The sequence below is a fragment of the Oryx dammah genome, unplaced genomic scaffold, assembly GCF_014754425.2.
Source record: "Oryx dammah isolate SB20612 unplaced genomic scaffold, SCBI_Odam_1.1 HiC_scaffold_2, whole genome shotgun sequence".
Lineage (NCBI taxonomy): Eukaryota > Metazoa > Chordata > Mammalia > Artiodactyla > Bovidae > Oryx > Oryx dammah.
Genome location: NW_024070186.1, coordinates 84,122,724 through 84,148,187, shown reverse-complemented (window position 1 = coordinate 84,148,187; position 25,464 = coordinate 84,122,724).

Sequence of the window (25,464 nt, the reverse complement as noted above, 5' to 3'; positions counted from 1 at the left end):
ACTGTAGAGAAGTATTTCAATGCTTTACTAACTTGTCTGGACATACCAGTGCATCCTGAGTGACCATCAGCCCTGCTTGGAGACGTCATGAAGAAAAGCTCTATTCTTTGCTCCCAGAGAATTTGTGACACAGCTGAGGAGACAGGAAAAGGGTCACAGCTGGAGAGAATCAGTGCCTCGCTTCCACCTGGTCCGTCCACGTGCCTGTCCGCCCTCGTGTATCACAGGCTTGCTACCTTCCAGGCACTGGGAAATGCACACAAGATGGTCCCTGCCCACAGAAGTGCACCGTTTACAGGAAGAGTGAAGCAGCTTAACCGATAACTACAGTGTAATCTCACTTGCGTTGATACTCTTGAGTTGAGGTCACTTTAGAATATCTTCATGGGAATTACCAAGCTTAGAGCCTTACAGAATCACTTTTGCTAACTCCCTGTGTTCCAGATGAGGAGCCTGGGATCCACAGGAGAGAAGCTATACTCTGCAGGGTAGAGGACAGGTAGAACCACACCTCCTTGCCCCTCCAGAGCACTGTCCCCTCAGCGGCTCCCCATGAAACCACATTGTGGCTCCAGTCCTGGAAGGAGTAACTTCAAGGAGGTGGAGAAGCTGCTGAGGTGCTCTCAGCTTGACAAACAGACGGATCACAAAACTAAAAAGCCAACAACAGCAAGAAGGCAAAAGCAAGACCACTGGGGGCCACCTGTGTAGGGGCACTTGTCCCACCCTCCCCAGTGGGCCTACGCTCACAAATTTGCTTTTGAAAAACTGAAGTACAGTTGATTTACAATATTGTGTTAACAGTGTACAGCAAAGTGATTCAGTTACATATATATATTTTTCCAGATTATTTGCTATTACAGGCTATTATAAGATATTGAATGTAGTTCCCTGTGTTATACAGTAAATTCTTGTTGTTTGGGCTTCCCTGGCGGCTCAGATGGTAAAGAACCCAACTGCCAAGCAGGAGATATGGGTTTGATCCCTGGGTTGACAAGATCCGCTGGAGAAGGAAACGGCAAACCACTTCAGTATTCTTACCTGGAAAATTCCAAGGACAGAGGAGCTTGGAAGGCTATATAGTCCAGGGGGTCACAAAAGAATCAGACACAACTTAGTGACTAAACAAGTTTGTATCTGTTAATGCCATCAGTTCAGTTTAGTCGCTCACTCATGTCCGACTCTTTGCGACCCCATGAATTGCAGCACACCAGGCTTTCCTGTCCCTCACCAACTCCTGGAGTTCACTCAGACTCATGTCCATCGAGTCAGTGATGCCATCCAGCCACCTCATCCTCTGTCGTCCCCTTCTCCTCCTGCCCCCAATCCCTCCCAGCATCACAGTCTTTTCCAATGAGTCAACTCTTCGCATGAGGTGGCCAAAACACTGGAGCTTCAGCTTTAGCATCATTCCTTCCAAAGAAATCCCAGGGCTGATCTCCTTCAGAATGGACTGGTTGGATCTCCTTGCAGTCCAAGGGACTCTCAAGAGTCTTCTCCAACACCACAGTTCAAAAGCATCAATTCTTCGGCGCTCAGCTTTCTTCACAGTCCAACTCTCACATCCATACATGACCACAGGAAAAACCATAGCCTTGACTAGACGGACCTTAGTCGGCAAAGTAATGTCTCTGCTTTTGAATATACTATCTAGGTTGGTCATAACTTTTCTTCCAAGGAGTAAGTGTCTTTTAATTTCATGCAGTCACCATCTGCAGTGATTTTGGAGCCCCCAAAAATAAAATCTGACACTGTTTCCCCATCGATTTCCCATGAAGTGATGGGACCAGATGCCATGATCTTCATTTTCTGAATGTTGAGCTTTAGGCCAACTTTTTCACTCTCCACAATATACAGCCTTGACGTACTCCTTTTCCTATTTGGAACCAGTCTGTTGTTCCATGTCCAGTTCTAACTGTTGCTTCCTGACCTGCATACAGATTTCTCAAGAGGCAGGTTAGGTGGTCTGGTATTTCCATCTCTTTCAGAATTTTCCACAGTTTATTGTGATCCACACAGTCAAAGGCTTTGGCATAGTCAATAAAGCAGTTAATGCCATACTCCTAACTTATTACTGCCTCCCTTTCCCCTTTGGTAATCATAAGTTTGTTTTCTGTTTATGAGTCTTTTTTTTTGTATATATATTTGTATTGTTTTTTTTAGATTACACATATAAGTAATATCATAATAATTGTCTTTGTCTTACTTCACTGTTTGCTCCATTTATTTAAGAATATTAGCTGAGTACAGTGTTTTTAGGAAGCTTTACATTTAAATTATAAAAAACATATTTTAAGTGGTCTTTAGTCTTGGAGTTTTTTTTTTTTTTTTAAGTTTACCCTTGGAGTGGTCTTTAGTCATTCACCACAGTCACCTCTGTGGAACCCCATTTCCTGGTAGGGTCTGCTAGGGGATTCTCCAGGAACTCTGCAGTGCTCTCTAATGAGAATCACATAGGGAACATAACAGTCAGATCTAAAGGCCCAGTTATGGTGCAGACCCATCACTGATTCTCCAAAGTGCACAGGATCGCCTTCGTTTACTCTGACCTGGGCATTGTTGTGAAGGAAAATGTATTTTGGATACAAATACTCTGTGACAACTCCATGCTCCTGCGACATAAGCCGCTCAGGGCCCTTGAAACCAGACATTCAGGAACTGGTGGCCAGGGTCACCAAAGAGGTGGGGGCCCCTTCCCATCCTGAGAGATGCTCCACTTGGCAAGGGAACCTGGGGTGCTGGCAACCCCAAGCCTGCCTCTTTTTGCCACACTTGTGACACAGGGAAATTCCAGGCTTCTCCAGAGACCATCTCAACGGCTTGGAATCCTGCCCTTTGACCTGTCTGGGCTGGCGCAGGCCTGGGAGGAAAAGAAAACAAATATAAATCTGTCTGATCACAGACAGAACATTTATCTTTCAACAGGAAGCTTCCTGAGGAAGAACAGTGGAGGGGTTTGGAACAAGAGCACTGTGTGCGTCTGGCCTGTCCTTGCCTCTGCTTGTCAGGCTTAGTGCCTGGCATGCCCCACAGAGCCTCACTGGGAGTGCGGCTGTGCTGAGTGCTAGCACTGCATGGGTACGCCAGAGCCCTGCCCTTCCCACCCACATCCCTCCATGGTCCACCTCCCTCATAACCAGTGAGGGCAGCTGATGGGACCAGTGTGGCTCCCTAACCAGAGGAGGAAACAGGTCTTCACCACTGAAACCAGGGAGCCAGCCTCCCTCCAGGAATCAGGTCTTCCCCGGGGCTGTAGGGTGAGTGCTTGGGTAAAGGCAGGGTTGGGGAGCCAAACTCACATGTTCCCAGTGGGGTGTCAGCTGACCTTTCAGGATCCTGAAAGAGAGAGGATGCTTGCGTCCTCTGGGTTTGGCCTTGGGAATCACTTGTCTGGGACCCGTGTCACTTCCCTTTTACATCTCTATATCTCTGTCCTTGTCTGGCTCTGGCCAGAAGACTTCTGTGGGCTTTAGATACTAAAGGACTGTAGCGGTCCCAAAAATCCTTTCCTGAAGCTCAGGGGAACCCAGTGACCTGTGATCAAAAGCCCATTTGCTAATAATCAGCTGGTAAAAAGTCATGGTCTCTCTCAAGCTCCACTCAGTAGATGATGTCTACTTGGAAGCCCTAAGGGCACCTTAAAATGACCACATTGAAACTTCTGCCCCTCTTCCGGTTCCATGCCACCCTCGCCTTCCTTCTGCTGGACATCTGAGAACTCAAAGCCATTCCTCATCCCCCAATCCTCTCAACATCTTAAATCCAGGTGATTATCTGATGTCCTCAAGATGTCCTCTGTGGTAAAACCCATTCATTCACTCACTGATTAATTCTAGATGCTTCTAAAGTGCTGGGCTCTCTGTTGGAGCTAGCGTTGCAGAGGTAAGGAGGAGTCAGGTGAGGCCTCCAGGGACAACTACTGCCTACACCAGGGCCAGGAAGAGTATGTGTGCTAGGCTGGAGGGCAGCCCTCAGGGGGCTCCATGCCCACTGCACATGCATTCAGCAAAAATCTGGATCGTTCCAGCAGGAAACACAGGCCACAGAACAATGGCCAGTGTAATGGTCAGAGATACAGAAGGTGGGAAAAAGTAGTAAGATGGGCTCTGTCAGCATCACTTATTTTTAGAAAAATGTTGTTCTTTCACTCAGGAATCTTGATGGAGAACTTAAGTGGGTCCAGCAGGAAGAATACAGAGAATAGCAGCCCCGTGGAGCTCCCATATGGGAGGAGACCAGCCCCTGAGATGACACATATCTCAGCATGACTAACCCTCAGCACAACCCCATGTGGTGAGTATTCTGCACATCCCCATTTATAGATAAAGAAACAGGTCAGGGGAATTTTGGGGGTGACTCAAAATTCTGGGGGTAACAAGAGTTAGAGCTGGGATTTAAACACAGATCTGACTGCAGTGTTTCTGTTAATTATGGCATAGAAAGGATTCCCATTTCCACCAGCTTCTTTTGAATCAAGGCAGACCAGGCATTCACACGTGGGCTAAGCTAGCCTTTCAGTGCAGTGACATACATTTAGCACCTGCAAACAAGATTTGCTGTTCCGTGTTCGCTGGTATTCTGGGAACTGACTGTGGACAGTTACCAGCCAGGTTTTATCTCAGGTTATGTATTGAAACTCAATTCATATTTACCTTGCCCACAGAATGGCTCTGGAAATGGAACGGACTGGAAGTCAGGTGACAGAAGTTGTAACCCTGGACTTGTAGGGGATTAGCAGTATAACCTTGGAGAAGTCGCTTTCTCTAGTTTCAATTTCCCCATATGAAAACAAAAAGAACACAATTCTACTTTTAGGATTGGAGAGACGTACAGGTGCATCAAGAAGCCTAAGGATGTTCAGAGCAATGCTGCATGTTGCTGTGAAAACCCAAAGACCGTCATGTGGCAGCCGGCCTCCAAGGTGGCCCTTATTGACCCTACCTCCTGCTAGCGCCCTAGCTGCAGTCCTCTCCCACTGAATCAGTGTTGTTATGTATGACCAATAGCCAGCAGCACATGGCAGTGTGATGGCATGCCAGCCATTCCTGAACTTAGGATACAAAGGCAGCAGCTTCCATCCTGGGTTCTCTCCCTCTTTTTCATCACTAAGGAAGCTGTCTTGTTGTGAACAGCCTTATAGAAAGCCCTATGTAGAGAAGAGCTGAGTCTTCCTGCCATTAAGTGATGGCTTACACCTTATATGCCAAACTTTTACCCCCGGCCAAGTCTTCAGGTGACCGAAGCCCTGGCCCACAGCTCAACTGCAACCTCATGAGAGACTCTGATCCAGAACCAGCAGGATAAGTTGTTCCCAGATTCCTGGCCTCAAACTGAGGAGACAATAAGTGTTAGTTGCTCAGTCATGCCCGACTCTTTGTGACCCCAGGGACTGCAGCCCACCAGGCTCCTCTGTCCATGAGATTTTCCAGGCAAGTATACTGGAGTGGGTTGCCATTTCCTTCTCCAGGGGATCTTCCCAACCCAGGGATTGAACCTGGGTCTCCTGCACTGCAGGCAGATTCTTTACCTACTGAGCAACAAGGGAAGCCCAAGGAGACAATAAATGTACGTTATTTTAAAGTGCTAAATTGGGGGACTTCTCTGGTGGTCCAGTGGTTAAGAATTTGCCTTCCAATGCAGGGGACATGGGTTCAATCCCTGATTAAGGAACAAAGATCCCACGTGCCACGGGACAACTAAGCCTGTGAGCCGAAACTACTGAGCCTGGGTGCCTCAACTAGAGAGCGTGCATGATGCACACTACAGACCCCATGCTCTCTGGAGTCTGCGCACCACCACTGGAGGGAACCTCTGTGTCGCAACTAAGACCCGACACAGCCAAGAGAAATGTGCTAAATTGGGGAGTAATTTGTTACACAGCAATAAATAACTAATACACCCCAGACTACAGAATTGTATGCAGCAGTTTAAAAATATAGTAGATCTCTGTGTGCTGATATGGAAAGATTTCTGATATGTTGTTTTGAGAAAATAATAACCTCAGAAAAATACACAGAGCCCTTTTACATAAAACACCATCACCACCTGCTATATTTTTCTGCATTTATATAGCATGTGTGCTGTGCTAATCGTTCAGTAGTGTTCAGCCCTGCAACCCCATGGACTGTAGCCCGCCAGGCTCCTCTGTCCATGGGATTTCCCAGGCAAGAATACTGGAGTGGGTAGCCATTCTGTTCTCCAGGGGATTTTCTCAACCCAGGGATCGAACCCAGGTCTCCTGCATTGCAGGCAGATTCTTTACTGTTTGAGCCACCAGGGAAGCCCGCATATGCATATACAGATGTAATACACAAGACATAATAATATATGAACAAATTAACATCATTAAGAGGCTCAAAAAAAGATGCAAAAGAAAACTTGCTTTTTTAAAATTCAATAAACTGCAATTTCATGTTAGACTTTCACCCTGATAATATGCATGTACATATGTAATACACAAGACATAATAATATATGAACAAATTAACATCAGTAAGAGGATCAGAGAAAGATGCAAAAGAAAACTTGCTTTTTTAAAATTCAATATACTGCAATTTCATGTTAGACTTTCACCCTGATAATGTGTTCATGTATTACTCGTATACAAAAAATTCTTTTTTAAAAAGAGTGGTTGCACTCTATGATGAATGAGGTCTCTTTCAGCTCTGGTGTTTTATAGTTCTATTAAAATAATCACTGAATGCAAATTAAAGGAATGAGATAATATTACCTATTCACTGGCAAGCATTACAAAGATTGATAAATTAAATATTGGCAAAGATGTTGGGAAAACTGGTCCTCTCATGCACTGCTTCTGGGAAAATAAAGTGAGAATCAGTTTGAAAGGCTGGTTAGGATAAGAATAAGATATCAACTAAAACAAAATCATGAAGACTCCACACCCTTTGAGGTCGAGCACTTTTAGAGACTCATTAATTTATATAGAAACATGCTGGAAACTGGGATGTCCCCGGTGGCTCAGTGGTAAAGATTCCGCCTGCAAGGCAGGAGATGCAGGACACAAGCGTTCGATCCCTGGACCAGGAAGATCCTTGGAGAAGGGCGTAGCAACCCGCTCCAGTATTTTTGCCTGGAGAATCCCATAGACAGAGGAGCCTGGCAGGCTACAGCCCATGGGGTCACAAAGAACTGGAGACACCTGAAGTGACTTAGCGCACATGCAGGCTGGAAATGAAGCATGCAGACGCTGCCACTCAATGGCAGAAAGCGAAGAGGAACTAAAGAGCTTCTTGATGAGGGTCAGAGAGGAGAGTGAAAAAGCTTGCTCAAAACTCAACATTCAAATAACTAAGATCATGGCATCTGGGTCCATCACTTCATGGCAAATAGATGGAGAAACAATGGAAACAGTCACAGATTTTATTTTCTTGGGCCCCAAAATCACTGTGGATGGAGACTGCAGTCATGAAATTAAAAGATGCTTGCTTCTTAGAAGGAAAGCCATGACAAACCTAGACAGCGTATTAAAAAACAGAGACACCACTTGGCTGACAAATATCTGTATAGTCAAAGCTATGGTTTTTCCAGTAGTCATGTACAGATGTGAGAGTTGGACCATAAAGAAGGCTGAGCATCAAAGAATTAGTGCTTTTGAACTGTGGTGCTACAGAAGATGCTTGAGAGTCCCTTCAATTGCAAGGAGATCAATCCAGTCAACTCTATAAGAAATCAACCCTGAATATTCATTGGAAGGACTGATGCTGAAGCTGAAGCTCCAATACTCTGGAGCAAAGAGTGTTGCTCCAACACACTGATGCAAAGAGCTGACTCATTTGAAAAGACACTGATCCTGGGAAAGATTGAGGGCAGAAGGAGAAGAGGGCAACAGAGGATGAGATGGTTAAATAGCATCACTGCCTCAATGGAATATAGTTTGAGCAAACTCTGGGAGACAGTGAAGGACAGAATAGCCTGGCATGCTGCAGTCCATGGGGTTGCAAACAAACACAACTTAGCGATGGAGCAACAAATGCAGATGGTAGTCTACTTACTGATATAAATGCTGTGCTGTAAGAAGCATTCTGTGACATACCTAAGGATGCAGATGGCAGCAGGCCTTGCAAGAGCAAACACTAAGATATAAATTAAAAGCCCATAAATAAATGTCAGTGTATTTTATACTAAGAAACTATTAAAATGAATGAGCTACACTTACATGTCATAACATGGATAAATCTCTAAGACATATAAAGTGATAAAAACATACCACAGAATGTTACACATAATATCATTTAAAATTATAAGCACATAATACCATCTTTTTTTTAATACCATCTTTTTTATTGTACTTTTATGAAAAATCATAGAAAGAAGTCTATAATGGTGCAAACCAAAGTCATAAGGGTGTCTCTGTCTTTGGAGAAGGGGAAGAGACTATAGCTAAGGGATAATTAAGAGAGACTTAACCTTTGTCTGCAATGTTCTGATGTGATTAAATAGTTATGAAGCACTTGTAAGTACTATGTAAGAAATGTATTTAAATATTCATGTGTCATTAAAAATTGAGTTATAAATATTTACTTACTCATACTAAGAAGAACTTTGGCTGGATGAATAGGAATTCTGATACTTTAAAAACTATTTATTTGTTTTTGGCTGTGCTGGGTCTTTGCTGATTTTCTCCAGTTGTGGGGAGCTGGGGCTGCTCTGTAGTCACGATGCATGGGTTTCTACTGTGGGGCCTTCTCGTTGTGGAGCATGGGCTGTAGGGTATGTGGGCCTCAGTAGTTGTGGCACAGGGGCTCAGAAGTTACGGCTCCCGGGCTCTAGAGCACAGGCTGAGTAGCTGTGGTGCACAGGCTTAGCTGCTCCACGGCATGTGGGGTCTTCCCAGATCAGGGATCAAACCTGCATCTCCTGCATTGGCAGGTGGACCTTTACCACTGAGCCACCAGGGGAGTGGGAATTCTGACGCTTTAAGGGCAGTACATCTCAACACAGGCTGGATGCACATCAGAATTACCTGGAGTTAAAGAAAAATGATGCCAGTCCCGGCTGCACCCAACAACTCTTGGTGTAACTGGTGAGTAGCTCTAGCCTTGGTGCTTTTCAAAGGCTTCCTAAGTGGTCCTAGTGGATAGTCAGGGCTGAGAACCCCTGATTTAGAGCAGCAAGCTCTGAAGAATTGTTATAGACGGTAAGACAGTAAGGAAAAATTATGATGTGGTCTCCCTGGTTGGATGCTAGAATAAAAGAGGACATTAATAAAGTCCACATGAAATCTATAATTTAGTCAACAGTGTGTACCAACATTAACATCTCAGTTTTGATAAATGGACCCTAGTTACGTAAGACATGAACAAAAGGGAAATTCTCTGTACTGTCTCTACAACTCTTCTGTGAATCTAAAATCCTTGCAAAATAATAAAGCACTACATATCTTGGATAATTATTCTGGTGATATTTTAATTCTTGCTCAATTAAAAAAACCTTTCAGAGGTCGAGATCAAATGGTGGAGTAGGATGTGGAGCTTGCCTTCCTCCACAAACACATCAAAAGTACATCTACACTGGGACAGTTCTCACAGAAAACCACCAAAAGCTGATGTAAGATCTCTTATACAACCAAAACCTCAAGAAAGCTCCCCACATAACCAGGTAGAATGAAAAAACAGAATTGGGATGGAACCTATGAGGAAGTTATGAAAGAGGAGAGGCCCTCTTGCCCTGGGAATCCCCTTCACTGGCTGGGAGGTCTGCCAAGGCAGACAGGGTGCTAGAAGGGCCTGGAATTTGTTTGAGAGAAGTGTGTGGATGTGGGCTTGCTAGCAGTCAGGGCAGAGAGAGCCTAGCACTGATGGCTACCATATCACCACACCTGCCAAACCAGAACACATGCCTGCTAGTACATGCAGTGGCTAGGTACTGAAACTCAGGCTTCAGAGTATGGACACTGGGAGAAGACTCAGTTCAGCTTCACGGAGACAGCCTGAAGGGCCTAGAGTGTGGTCCAGGCCGCCAGTGTTAACAAATGCAAGATGGTGCGAGTCTACTATAGGAGCTCTATTATCAGCACATGCAAGATGGGACATGGGTCTGCCATAAGACACTCACTGTCACCGTGCTCACAGTGGGGGTGCAGCTCCAGCCACAGCAGGCTTTGTTAGGGTTCACATGTGGGAATTGGGACATTGGAGCCGAGTTTGGGGATATGGCCAGGAGCAATGGACTTTGTTGACCCACACTAGGGGGTGGTGGGTGGTGAGACAGAGTCTCATGTCCCCAGCAGAGGAATATGCAAACAACTCCTTTCCCAGTGGGAGGGCTCTAGTCTACATATGTGGGCTTCTATTCCAACAACTGGGGACCAAACCCTGCCCCTGACAGGGCTATGATGGCCACAGAGCAAATAGGATTTGTCCAACAACCAGCGCAGGCTCTAATCACCACAACACAAAATACATCCCTACCAAGGGGACAATGGCCAAAGACAAAGCTGGCATCCATATCAGAAACAGTCCTCGCATCAAAAATTTTGAACCCACACAGTCTGCACAAGGACACTCCTACATACAAACAGCCTTCAAGACCCAGTAGATAATTTTTTCTCCTAAATACTTAAGTAAAAGTATTACTTAAGTAATACTTCAAAGTAATACTTCAGTAAAAGTCAGAGAAACTTAGGTAAAATGAAAATGCAGAGGAACTAGTACCAAATAAAAGAGCAAGAGAAATCTGAAAGAACAATGAAAGAGACCTCTCCACTCTACCAGACCACAGCTTCAAAAAAGCAGGCAGTGAAAGTGCTAAAGGAATTTTAAAAGATTATTAATAGAAATGCAGATCCTATAACAAGCTACTAGAAACTACAAAGAGGAATCAATCAAAATTAGACAAAATTGTTGCTAAGATAGAAATCAGTCTAGGAGCAATGAATAGCAGACTAATACAGAAGAACAAATAAATGATCTGGAAGACAGAATAATGGAAATAACCCAATCAGTACAGCAGTCAGAAAAACAAAACAAACAAAAAAAAGAAAGCAATATGAGACCTATGGGATAATGTAAAGCATGACAAACTATGTATTATGGGGGTTCCAGAAGGAAAAAAGAAAAGGGGATCAAAATTGTATTTGAAGAAACTATGGCTAAAACTTTCCAAACCTAAAGAAGGTAAAAAATATTTGGGTACAGGAAACATTGCTATTGCTGCTGCTGCTGCTGCTGCTGCTGCTAAGTCACTTCAGTCGTGTCTGACTGTGCGACCCCATAGACGGCAGCCCACCAGGCTCCCCCATCCCTGGGATTCTCCAGGCAAGAACACTGGAGTGTGTTGCCATTTCCTTCTCCAGTGCATGAAAGTGAAAAGTGAAAGTGAAGTTGTTCAGTCGTGTCCGACTCTTCGAGACCCCATGGACTGCAGCCTACCAGGCTCCTCCGTCCATGGGATTTTCCAGGCAAGAGTACTGGAGTGGGGTGCTACTGCCTTCTCCAATAGGAAACACAGAGGGTCCCAAATAAGATGAACCCAAACAGACCCACACCCAAACATATAATTAAATTGGAAAAATTAAAGAAAAAGAGAGGACTCTAAAGGCAGCAAGAGGAAAAATCAAAGAGTCATTTACAAGGGAACCCCCATAAGGCTATCAGTTAATTTCTGTAGAGAAACTTTGCCAACCGGAAGAGAGTGGCATGATATACTTAAAGTCCTGAAAGGGAAGACTCTGCAACCTAGGTTACTCTATCCAGAAAGATTATCATTTATAGCAGGAGAAATGAATAAAAACAAAGCCGTGCACCAATGCTAAACCTACTGTAAAAGAAATATTGAAAGAACTTTTCTCAATAGAAAAGAGCAATAATCTATAGGAAAGGGACAAATGTAATAGGAAAGGCAAATATATAAAAGGATTGATGATAACTTAAGCCAGTACATAGATTAAAAAACAATTCAACTTTTTGGGAAATGATTATAATAACAGAATAATAGCAAAAGGACAAACATAAAGATGTAAAATAGGATATAAAAATCTCAAAATGTGGGGAGGTGAGTAAAAAAAAAGTAGATCTCTTAGAATGTGTTTGAACTTGTAAGACTATCAGTTTATAGCAAGTAGATATAAGCTATGGATTAACACTCTTGAAAATCAGGCTAACCATGAAATCAAAAAAAATATAATAGATTCACAAAAACCAAAAAGAAAGGAACTTAAGCATACTACAAAAGAAAACTATAAAACCACAAAAGGAAAATCAAAAAGAAAGAAACAAAGAACTACAAAATCAACTGGAAAACAAGGTTTAAAATGGCAATAAATACATACCTGTCAATGTTTACTTTAAATATCAATGGACTAAATGTCCCAATCAAAAGACACAGAGTGGCAGATTAGATAAAAAAAAAAAATAACCAAGAACCTATGATATGGTGCCTACAAGATACCCACTTTAGGTTGAAAGACTGCAAGCGAAGGGATGGAAAGTGATATCGCGTGCAAATGGAAATGACATGAAAGTGGGGGTGGGCAATACTCATATCAGACAAAAGTCTTTGAAAAAAGTACATAAAGAAATACAAAGAAGGACACTATATAATAAGAAATCATTACAAGATGAGGACATTACACTTGTTAACATATATGCATTCAATATAGGAATACCTAAACATATAGAAAAAGTTCTAACAGACATAAAGGGAAAAGCTGACAGGAATACAACAATAGAAGGAGACTGCAACACCCCCTGACACCAAAGGACAGATCTTTCAGACAGAAAATCAATAAGTATGAGATCCTAAATGACACAATAGACCAGCTTGGCACAATTGATATCTATAGGACAATACATTAAAAAAACACACAGAATGTATATTCTTTTCAAGCATGTATGGAACATTCTTTAGGATAGACCACATAGTCAAGACTCAAAAACAAGCCTCAACAAATTTAAGGGAACAGAATTGTTTCAAGCCTCTTTTCTGACCACACTGGTATGGAACTATAAATAATCACAGAAAGAAAAATGGGAGGAAAAACACATGGAGGCTAAATAACATGCTTCTAAAAAAAATGGATCGATGAAGAAATCAAAGAGTAAATTTAAAAATATCTAGAGACAAATGAAAACAGAAAGATGATCCAAAACGTATCGAATGCAACAAAAGCAGTTCTAAGAGGGTTTATAGTGGGTTTATAGTTATAGTGATAGGGGTTATAGAGGGTTTATAGTTTATAGTGATATAAGCTTACCTCAGGAAACAAGAAAAATCTCAATCTAACCTTACACCTGAAGGAACTAGATAAAGAAGAACAAGCAAAACCCAAAGTTAGTAGAAGGAAAGGAATCATAAAGATCAGAGCCTCAGTACTCCTCCTGGGAGGGGCCTTGGAGGGGCCATACTCCTCTCTTCAGGATCGCAGACTTCTGGCAATGAAAAGATGTTAAACAAAGTTCATATTCTCCAGAGAATTTGCCCCTCAAGGTTCACAGGATACATTTCTCAGGAGTAAGAACTGTCCATGAAGCTTGCAGGCTATTCCAGAATGTTACAGTAGAAGAGGAAAAGTCCTTTCCATGGGAAGAGAAAACCCCAGGCCTTTCAGCTTGGGGTATTTGAGTGCTCTTGGTCTGATGTGCCCTTTGCAGAACAAAGGGAACAAAGGCCAGAGAGATGGGGGAAGAAGGGCCACACCTGCTGGGAGTGAGTGGAGGGCAGCGCTGGCCTCCAGATCCAGTTTCCTGATGTGCAAATCTAGGACTCTTCCCCTTGCTTCACCTTAGTCCCTGTACTTGGTGAGCAGATGTTTGTGGAAAGGGAACTTGTCTCTGAGTTAAGGAGAGCCCAGAACTTAAATTACGGTTCCTTGTACTTCCTCTGTTTCTGCTGAGGCAAATTTCTCATTACTTATAACAGAGGGGCTCTGTGAGATGGTGTCAATATGCCAATTGCTAACACTTCACAGAACATTAATCGCTGAATTTAGAATGTCTGGACCTACTTGCACCTGAGTCCTGGATTTGCCTCTGCTGGCACTCTTGGCTGATAAGGGTTTTGCTCCAGTTCTTCTGGAGAGCTGAGGTCTTTCTCGGCTGACGCAGGTTTTCAGCTGAGATGACTGGGCCATGTTGCTGTGATATTTCCCCAGAAGAGGTGTTATGCCTTCCCCTGGCTTGACAGACCACTGAAGGGCCTTAGGACCAGTCTGCCCAACCCGGAACACCTTATTTAGGGTTGGTCTGGGTAAAAAATGGCCTTGGGGAGAAGCAATTGCTTCTAAAATAGATGGCAATGATGACCCTGTATGCAGGACAGCAAAAAAGACACAGATGTGTATAGCGGACTTTTGGACTCAGAGGGAGAGGGAGAGGGTGTGATGATTTGGGAGAATGGCATTGAAACATGTATAATATCATGTAAGAATCGAAATGCCAGTCTATGTCTGATGCAGGATATGACACGCTTGGGGCTGACGCGCGGGGATGACCCAGAGAGATGTTGTGGGGAGGGGAGTGGGAGGGGGGCTCATGATTGGGAACGCATGTACACCTGTGGTGGATTCATGTCAATCTATGCCAAAACCAATACAGAATTGTAAAGTAAAAATTAAAAATAAATAAATTAATTAAAATAAAATAAAATAAAATCATTGTCAGTAAAGTGCCTCTGATTTATCTTGCTTGAGGAGATAAAGAAATGATCCTGACCTGTGGCTTTGATTGGGATGCTGTGGGGAGATGGGAACGTCGGTCTCAGGCTGGCTGTGCAGTAAAATCACCTGGTGCCCCTCCATCCCCATTGGGATCTGACTGATTTGAGAGCCTTGACATGGTTATTTGTAAAAGTGCCACAGATGGCTTTTTTTTTTCTGTATTCTTTTTTTTAATGCTTAATTTTTTTTCTTTTTTAATTAATTTTTTATTTTACTTTACAATTCTGTATTGGTTTTGCCATACATTGACATGAATCCACCACAGGTGTACATGCGTTCCCAAACATGAACCCCCCTCCCACCCCCCTCCCCACAACCGGCATGCTTGGGGATGACCCACAGATGGCTTTAATAAGCAGCTAGGATTGGGGATTCCTGAGCCAGAGGGAAAGTGAGAAAGAACATTGAGGTCAGTCGACGGGATTGGTTATGTTTAGCAAGTCAAGAAGTTTTCTAGGGAAGTGTGACTTGTCCATGGTTTTGTATATGGTTGGCAAATTAAAGACAAGTTTCAGTTGAGCAAAGATCCAGGGACCACATAGTCTGTGCTTGTGTGGAAGGAAACAGGGGTGGAAGCCACTCACCCAGCTGTCACGGGGAGCAGGACAGGAGGAGGGCCAATTCCCAGCCCACGGCTCCTGTGAGAGAAGATGGGTGAGGCAGGACCCAGCTCCCACCACAGGCTCCTCCCACCACATCCTCCTATATACGGCTCTAAACCAAGTGTGGAGTGACTGTCTCCTTTGGACCGCCTCTCCTTTGAAAAGCAGGATAGTATAGTAGTTGATCACATAAACTCTGGAAGCAAACTTCCTGGGTTAACTGAAGCACCAATGCTTCCCAGCTGTGTGACCCAGGGCACATTATATAACTTCTCTGTGCTTCAATTTCCTATCTGTAAAGTGAGGACAGTGAGAGCACACACTCCACAGGATTGGAGGGTTAAATGAGTCAGTGCGCACACGCGAAGTGCTTAGCACAAGACCTGGCCCCTCAAACAGATTAATTGAACATTAGCTTTCGTTGTGAGGCCTGCAGGATCAGCACTCCTGGTTGGAAAGGAGGGAAGTCTCTCTGAAAAACAATCTGTTCTGTGGTGCATACACAGTCTTTAATGCCAGAGCAGTACACCTACCACCTCTATGGCCTCTCTTGTATCCCCAACCCCCGGATCTCAGATGTACCTGTGTAACCGAGCAGGAGCCTATGGGGCCTTTCCAGGACAGCCCCTCGCCCCATGTCCTCCAGCTGCCTCCTGTTTTAGGATAACTTTAGCCTCCTAGGCCTTCTCTGAGTTCCAAAGAACAAATTTAACCAGAGAAATGAGACAGTGAAGAAACAAAGGAAAACAGTCAAGCAAGACAAAATAATAATAGTTTAGCCTTTAAACACAGTCAAAGACACTAGTTTCTCCCCAGGGCTATAGATAATATCCTGAGCCTCAGATAATACACAGAGATAGTATCAACTGTTTGGCAGATACTGAAACTCCACCAGGTGGAAGAAGTTAACTGCATGCTGCCCACGAGCACACAGACTCTAGACTCATTGGAACCAGAAGGTTGATGATGTTGACTCCCAATTACATCACCACCAACCAATCAGAAAGATATCCATGAGCTGATCTTACACCCCTCAATTACCCATCCCTCACTCAGTCTTTAAAAACCTTTCCCTGAAAGACATCGGGGAGTCTGGGCCTTTTGAGCACTGGCTGCTCAGGTTTCCTGCTTGATACCCTGTAATAAACACTTCTCTTTCCTTTACCAACACCTGTTGTCAATAGATTGGGTTTTTGCATGCAGGCAAGTGGACCCAAATTTGGTTTGGTAGCACCTGGCCTTAGCTCCATCTACAACCTGCAGCCACTCTACCTGTGCTCAGCTGTCACCTAGACCTGGGTCCCGTCTGAGCCAGGTTCTTATCTGAGCCTGGTCCTGCTGTGCCCACAGACTTACCTGTCACCACCTTGAGCTTGTGTCTGGGAAGCACGCTCTTCTTAATAATCAAGGGCAGGTATGCGGTGGCGAACTGACTTCAGCAGGAAGGAATCACGGATTCCTTTGCCTGAAGAGGGCGGGGCACGGATCAGCTGGGACGGTAGGGTATTCACCCAATTAAGGGAACTGTGGTGTGCAATTTGCTGCCATGGGTGAGGGCTGACCTCTGAAAATCAGCAGTGAAAACCAAAAAAAAGCAGAAGCAGATGAGTGGGAACTCTCCTACTCCTTGCTTTGTCTCTCTCCCTGGGGAGGGCAGAAACTGCAGTTAACAAGAGGGGAGGGAGAGCAGAAGCAGTAAGGAGGAGACAGGGAGAAGCCCACCCTTCCTGTTACGGGCTGACCTGTGTTCCCTCCCCAGACTCACATGTTGAAGTCCCAATGCCTGATACCTGAGAACAGGACTGTATTTAGAAACAGGACCTTTACAGATGTGATTAAGAGAAAGTGAGGTTGTGCGCGTGAATCCTAGTTCAGTGTGACTGCTGTCCTTATGAGAAGAGGACATCTGGCACACAAGGCCACAAGGGTGTGGGTGCACAGAGGAAAGGCCACGTGGGGACACAGAGGGGAGGGGCCATCTGCCAGCCAGGGGAGGGGGTCTTAGGAGAAACCAAACCTGCAGATGCCTGGACCTGTGAATTCCAGCCTCTAGAACCGTAAGAAAGTAAATTTCTGTTGTTTAAGCTGTGCAGTCTGGGGTGTTTTGTCATAGCAGCCCTGGCAAACTAATATGCTTCTCCAGCTGGGCGCTTTCTAAGGCTGATGCTGCTGAATATCCTGCAGTGCCTTTTGCACCCTCACTAAGCATTATTTACAGTTATCTCTGGTCCTTGGGGAAGCCCTGAAAGGGAGAGCCTGGTGCTGGAGGGGGGTTGCTGGGTTCTGGGGTGTAAGGCCAGCCGTCTCCCACACAGGCAGGATGTGCCCTGTGGCTCAGCCTGCCCTCCCACCTCACAGCTGCTCTGCTGAGCTGATGCCTCAGGTGAAGCAGCGTGTAGTTCAGTCAAGGGTGGGCAGAGAGAGTACTCTGTCAGCCTGCCCAGGCAAGGCCTGCTTTCCACACCATGAGTGAGAGGTCAGAGCAACTTCTGAAATTCTGTGCTACTGACAGGCTTCACCACATATTGAGTTCAAGTCAGTTCAGCAGTGTGCATCCCAGCCTAAACACCTGTGTATCTGTGTCAGGGCTCCTTTAGTCACAAGGGACAGAAAACCAAACTAATACAAACAAATAGGAAGGGGATTTATCAATTCACATAACTAGAAAGTTCTAAACGGTGCACATGGCTTAAGGATTCAAGTGACAATACCAGTCATCTGGCTCCATTCTCTTTCCTCATAGCCTGCTTTCCTCGTTGTTGGCCTCGTTCTCAGACACTTTCCCTACATTACAGTAAAGTGGTTCCCTAGCAGAACTTTTATCTGAAGGAACCCAGTGAGATTTGGCCAAGACTCTGATGGGCTCTTCTTGGGTCATGTGCCCATTTCTGGACTAATCGCTATTATCCAAAGTGGGGGTACTGTGATTGGCCAGACCTGCATCCTGTGCACAGCCTTTTAGAGAGGGAAGAAGTTATTCTCATGGAATGGGCTCCCACTTTTAAGGAAGGGTTCTATTAGCAGAAGAAAAGAGAAAGAGAAACGACTCAGGGCTAATGAAAGTTACAGTTGACACAGTCCACTCCACAGATAAACAGAACAGAGTTGTTGCTACTCCCAGACCTCACCTTACATTTTCCCATCACCTTGACTCCTGCCTTCCTCCAGCCTGTGCTGAAACAAAAATCAACATAAAATATGATGTCTATTCACCCTACACCATCAGAATGGCCATCATAAAAAAGTCTACAAACAATAAACGCTGGAGAGGGTGTGGAGAAAAGGGAACCTTCTTGCACTGTTGGTGGGAATGTAAATTGACACAGCCAGTATGGAGAACAGTATGGAGATTGCTTAAAAAGCTAGAAATAAAACCACCATATAGCCCAGCAATCCCACTACTGGGCACACACCCTGAGAAAACCATAACTGAAAAAGACACATGTACCCCAATGTTCATCACAGCACTATGTACAATAACTAGGACACGGAAGCAATCTAGATGTCCATTGACAGATATACGGATAAAGAAGGTGTGGTACATATATACAATGGAATATTGCTCAGCCATAAAAAGGAACACATTTGAGTCAGTTTGAGTGAAATGTATGAACCTAGAGCCTGTTATACAGAGTGAAGGAAATATCATACATTAACGCATGTATATGGAATCTAGAAAAGTGGTGCTGAATGAATAGAGATGCAGACACAGAAAACAGACTTTGGACACAATGGGGGAAGGTGAGTGTGGGATGAACTGAGAGAGTAGCACTGAGACATATATGTTACCATGTATGAAATAGATAGGGGCTTCCCAGGGAGTGTAGTGGTAAAGAAACCACCTTCCAGGACAGGAGACACAAGGGACTCAGATTCGATGCCTGGATCAGGAGGATCCCTTCGAGTAGTAAATGGCAACCCACTCCAATACTCTGGCCTGAAAATTCCCACAGTAGGTGGGCTACTATCCATGGGGTTGCAGAAGAGTCAGACACGACTGAGCACACAGTGTGCACGCATGTGTGCATACACACACACGTAAAATAGGTAGCTGATGGGAAGTTGTTACACAACACTGGGAGCTCAACACGATACTTTGTGATAACCTAGAGGGGTGGGACGGAGTGGGTGTGGGGGGTATGTTCAAGAGAGAGGAGACATATGTATACTTACGGCTGATTCATGTTGTACTGCGGAAGTCAACAAAACATTGTAAAGCAATTATCCTATGATTAAAAATAAACTTAAAAAATATGATGGCTATGATCAAACCTTACTGCCACCTGAGCTCAGTAAATTCTAGGAAGTAGGACTACTATAGACTTTCTTTGATCTCAATGAAATACAAATAAAAATGGATAAAGCTAGAAGTAAACATCCCTGTTATATAAAAATTTAAATATAAACAGAACCAAATGTTGTTCTTCTTATTTCTGGTCCAGCGTGTAAGAAGCTTGGAAGTCTCTGCTAAATCCTAATAACAAGCAAAAAGCTAAACAGTCTGAAAAAAGAGCTCTTCTTAGATTCATCAGAGAAAGGGGCTCTCAGGGCAAACCACAGCCCCAAATTGAAGAGACAGAGACTCACAAGCTACTGGAGCAGAACCCTCTGGTGGAATGTGTACCAAGTTAGAAAAACCTGAACTGTAATCAATGATTGCTGAAGGTTTAATGTGGACAACTCCATTAGTTAGAAAGACACAAGAGAATGAGAAGACAAGCCATAGACTGGGAGAAAATAGCTGCAAAAACCATATCTCATCAAGGATTGCTATCCAAAGTACACAAAGAACTCTCATAACTCAACAATAAGGAGAAAACAACTCGATGAAAAAAGGGCAAAAGACCTAAACAGGCACTTCACCAAAAAAGATTTACAGCTGGTAAATAAGCACATGAAAAGATGCTGCACATCGTATGCCATTAGGGAAAAGCAGATTGAAACAACGAGATACCACTACGTACCAATGAGAATGGCCAAACTGCAGACCCTGATAACACCACACAGCTGGTAAGGCTGTGGAGTAACAGGAACAGTCATTCACTGCTGGTGGGAATGTAAAATGATACAGCCACTTTGGAAGACAGTTTGGGGGTTTCTCACAAAATTAACACACTCTTACAGCATCAAACTCCTTGGTATTTACTCATATAAACTGGAAGCAGACGTGCACTGTTAAGGACTGAACACTGTTGTCCACTCAGAATTCATGTATTGAGGCACTAATCCCCATGTGACAATATTTTGAGGTGGGACCTTTAGGAGGTAATTAGTTTTTGATGTGGTCATGATGGTAGGGTTCTTATAATGGGATTAGTGCCTTTATAAGAAGGATCACCCTTACTAATAGTGAGGATTCAGCAAGAATGCAGCTGTCTACAAGCCAGGAGGATGGTTCTTACCAGAACCTGATTATACTAGCACTCTGATCATTGATTGATTTCCAGCCTCTGGAACTGTGAGAAATAAACATCTGTTGTTTAAGCCACCCAGTTTATGGTATTTTGTTACAGCAGCCCTAGCTGACTAAGACATCCACATGAAAACCTGCAAACAAATGCTTAAAGCAGCTTAATCATAATTGCTAAAACTTGGAAGCAACCAAGATGTCTGTCAGTAGGTGAATGGATAAACAAACTGTGGTGCATCCATACAATATAATATTATTCAGCGCTAAAAAAATGGGGTACCACTAAAAGACATGGATAAATCTTAAATGCAACCCACTAAGTGAAAGAAGTCAATCTAGGAAGCCTATAACCAAATGAATCTAACCTATGACATTCTGGAAAGAGCGGAACTATGGATTTCTACTCCATAGTAAAGACATTAGTGGTTGATTAGGTTGGCTAATAGTTCATCTTTTTTTACCCAAAGAAGCAGTTCTCAGATTTATTAATTTTATCATTTTTCTACTCTAAAGATTCACAAATCTCTAATTTATTTATTTATTAACTTATTCCTTGATAAGAGACTAACAGATACAGATATATTCTCAGATACAGAGCAGACTAAGAGGGTTGTATGATGTTACTTTGCTCTACTCTTTTTAAATCATTTTGAAAATCTGGATGAAACAGATTATTTTATAAGGGATATAAATCCCACAAACATCACCAGATAGAATATGTAAGCAGAGCAATAAAAAACAGAGAGAAAATATTGTCATGCAGCTACCAAAAATATCAGGAGATGCAGACGACTTCACAGGAGAATTCCAGGAGAATCTAAAAGGATAGATAATAATAATGCCAGTTGTTATTCCAGAGCACAGGAAGTCTTCTTATAACACATAACTGATAACATAACACAACCCCCCCAAAAAAACACACGAAAAAAGAAAACTGCAAGCCAATTTCACTTTTGATTATCAATGCAAAGAAATCCCAAATAAAATATTAGGCAAAAGGTACACTAGCAAACTAAAGGCACTTCAAATTAAGTGATAACATATGGATTATTTAATAAATAGAATTGATATAATTGTTAGCTGTCTGGAAAAAATTAAGCTAGATCTGTACCTCATATTTCACATCAAAATAAATTCCAAACAGATGAAATGTTTAAATATAAAAGTGTTGCAGGAGATCAGGAAAGGTTAATTTTTTCATTTTTCAGGGTAGGGAAGTTCTTTCTCCATATAACTGCAAAACCAGAATCCATGGAAACATAAATTTACGTAATTTTTTTAAAAAGCTCAGTATGAAAACAAATACAATAATGTCTGGATATATTGGGAAAATTGCAAGTTATATCATAAATAACAGCCTCTTAATAGTTAAGAATCCCCACAAAGCTATAAGAAAAAGACTTTCAGCCCAATAGAAAAGTAGGCAAAGGATATGAATAGACAGTTCATAGAAGAGAAAATATAAATCGTTTTTAAACAAATGCAAAGATATTTAATTTCACTTATAAAAATGAAGTGCAAATTAAACTGTAATGAGCTACAATCTTTGCCTGTCAGACTGGAAAAATAAGAAAACTGGATAATGTGGTGAGGCAGAGAGGGTGAGAAGGGACAAGCTCTGCCACACTCTTCCTAGTGGGGATGTAAACAGGTATAACTTTTCTGAACATTAAGTGCCTCTTATAGAAAATCACACAACCCTTGATCCAGCAAATGTACCTTAATGAACTTATCTTACAGATACACCTGCACATGTATACAGGTTACAAGATAACCCATGTTTAAGAGCATTGATTACAACATTTTGCCAATGTAAATGATTGTAAATGACCTTAATTCTTAATTGTGGAACATCCACATAACGAAATTTATCAGCTGGTAAAAAGGCACAAAGTAAGCATATATGGAAACTTCACACACTTTTCAATCTTTCTGTAAATCTGTAACTCTTCTAAGTGAAAAACATTACAAAGAAAACCCTACAACCTGTGGACCACCCAAGCCAGGGGCTGTGCTATTAAGGAAGTAAAAAAACTATTACCTATTTCAAGGAACTTGAAATGTATGTGAATAAAGCCTAACATAATTCAAAAGATTGATGAATAGGTAGTGCAGTTCTTTATAAGAAAGATAGACAGACATGAGGCAGCTTTACATATCTGACATAGAATAATTTCCAGTAAAGGAAGTGGAGAAAGCTACATTCATAACAATGTGTATAGTATGCTGTATTGCTACCTTATTTGTTAAAGACATGAAAAATATACATTTGCTTATAAATGAATAGAATATCTCTAAAATGGTACCTAAAGGCTGTTAGGGTTGACTGCCTCTGGGGAGGGAAAGTAGTTCATAGGATACAGTGACTATTTTGCCTTACTCCAAATTTTTCTATGTTTTATATTTTATAACCTGTCATGAATTAATTACCTGGATTTTTAAAAAATTAAATAATGCATTTCATGGAGGAAAGAGCTTAGTTTCAACTGGGTTATCCAGGGAATGCTTCCTGAGGGAAGAGGCATCCCGTGGTCTTAAAGTGTGCTGATGATGGGCCAGAACGTCCTGGGCAAGGGACTGCACAAGCAAAGACAGGGAGGTGGGAAGCAGGAGGAGGAACTGCAGACAGTCACACAATAGTTTTACTGAAATGTAGTCTTTAGTAACGGAGAAGGCGATGGCACCCCACTCCAGTACTCTTGCCTGGAAAATCCCATGGACAGAGGAGCCTGGTAGGCTGCAGTCCATGGGGTCGCGAAGAGTCAGACACAACTGAAGTGCCTTAGCAGCAGTCTTTAGTAAAGTGACAGTTAAGGAGATATTTCATCAAGGGTATGTTATATATAGTATAATAAAGAACAGTGAGTAAAAATCAGGTCAAATGTTATACCATTTACCAGCTCTGTGACCTCAGGAGTTATTTACCTTATATAAACTGGACATAATGATAGTACCTCCTAGGGTTTTATGACCCTAGGGAGGACAGGCAAGGTAAGTAGAGGGCTCAGGCCAGGCTTGGCAGCAGGAAGTGCGCAGTAAGTCTCAGCTCCTCTATGATTCGAGGGCTCCTAATGCCAGATTTATTCTGTGGGCAATGAGAGAGAAGCCAGTGCAGGTTTTGGCCAGTGGAGTGACATTAACAGAGTTGAAATTTCGGAAAGGTCACCTGGTCACTTGTGCAGGGTGAGTTGCAAGGGAATCAAAGAGGCCAGTGAAGAGACCGCTGACATTGTCCTGGTGAGAGGGGAGAAAGGGCTGAGCCAGGGAGGTGCAATGATTAGGGAAGGATGGGCTTGGGAACAACAGAATATGAAGAGAGGGGGGTGCATTGAAGAAGATTTAGGATTTCAAATTTAAGTAACTCAGAGGTCGGTGGCACCTCTAAAGAAACAGAGATCCTGAAGAAACGAGCAGGACTGATAGGAAAAATGACTTTTTGGATGTGTTTCAGTATGTGAAGGAATCCAGGTAGAAATAATCAGTATGAAGTTGGAGAGGTGGGAAACTAGGAAAATGCTGAGATAAGAGATAATACTGGGAGTAATAATACATAGGATGTTTAGTTGCAAGAGAGAAAGAAGTCCAGCTTGAATTAGTTTAGGCCAAAAGTCTATCTATGTGTGGTTGTGGGAAATCTAAGGAATGCAAGCTTGGCTGGATCCAGGAGCTCAAACAGTGTCCTCAGGCCTTAGGCACTTAGCTCTCTGCCCTCATATGCTCGATTTTATTTTCTTACACCTTCTCTGCATGAGGCACCAAGATAACCACTGGAAACCCTATCAACTTCAACAGATAGGTTTCTCTTCTTTAATTATGGTTTTGCTGAAAAGTTCTAGAGGAGGCTATATTTGGCTTGAATTAGATAACTTCTACTAGAGAAAAGGCAAAAATAATCAGCAAGGAGTGGTGTCAAGGGAACTCTTAAGGAGTAATCATTGATGTCAAATGCTGAGAGAAAAACTTGTGAACAATGAATAAACTTTATTTAATATATGTATATTGAACAGAAAATATTTCTCCAAGGGAAAAAATTATGAAACATACACACATTAATCAATGTGAATATATTAGCTAGCTGGCTATTGCTGTGTAAGATATTAGCCCCGAGATTTAGGGGTTTAAACAACAATATTTATGGAGGTCAGTCAAGATGGTGGAGTATAAAGACCCTGAGCTCACCTCTTCTCATAAGCTGACAAAAACCACAATTATCTACAGAACAACCATTGATGTAAAAGACCAGAACCTACCAGGTAAAGTCTTCTACAACTAAAGACATAAAGAAGGAACCACAGTGAGACAGGATGGGTGGACTTATGATATAATCATGCCCGATACACACAACATACTGGAAAATATATTGCACAGGTTCTCCCACAGAAGTGAGAGGTCTGAACCTTGTATCAGGCTCCCCAGCCTCCAGATGACCCCCCAAGGCTTTTGGCTTTGAAGGCCAGCAGGGCTTAATTTCAGGAGCACCACAGGCCTGAGGGAAATAGAGACTTCACTTTTAAAGGGTACACGCACAAATTTCACATGTTCCAGGATCCAGGACAAAAGCTATAATCTGATAGGTGCCTGGGCCAGACCTACCTGCCTGGCTGGTCTTGGAGAGTCTCCTGGAGAGGCGTGTGTGTGTGTGTTGCTGTGGCTCACCCTAGGGACACAGACATTGGCAGCAGCCATATCTGGGGGCTCCTTCTACCACTGCTAATAGTGGCTGCCATCTTCAGATCTAGTTCATACCCAAGACTTGGCCCTTCCCAACAGCCTATGGGT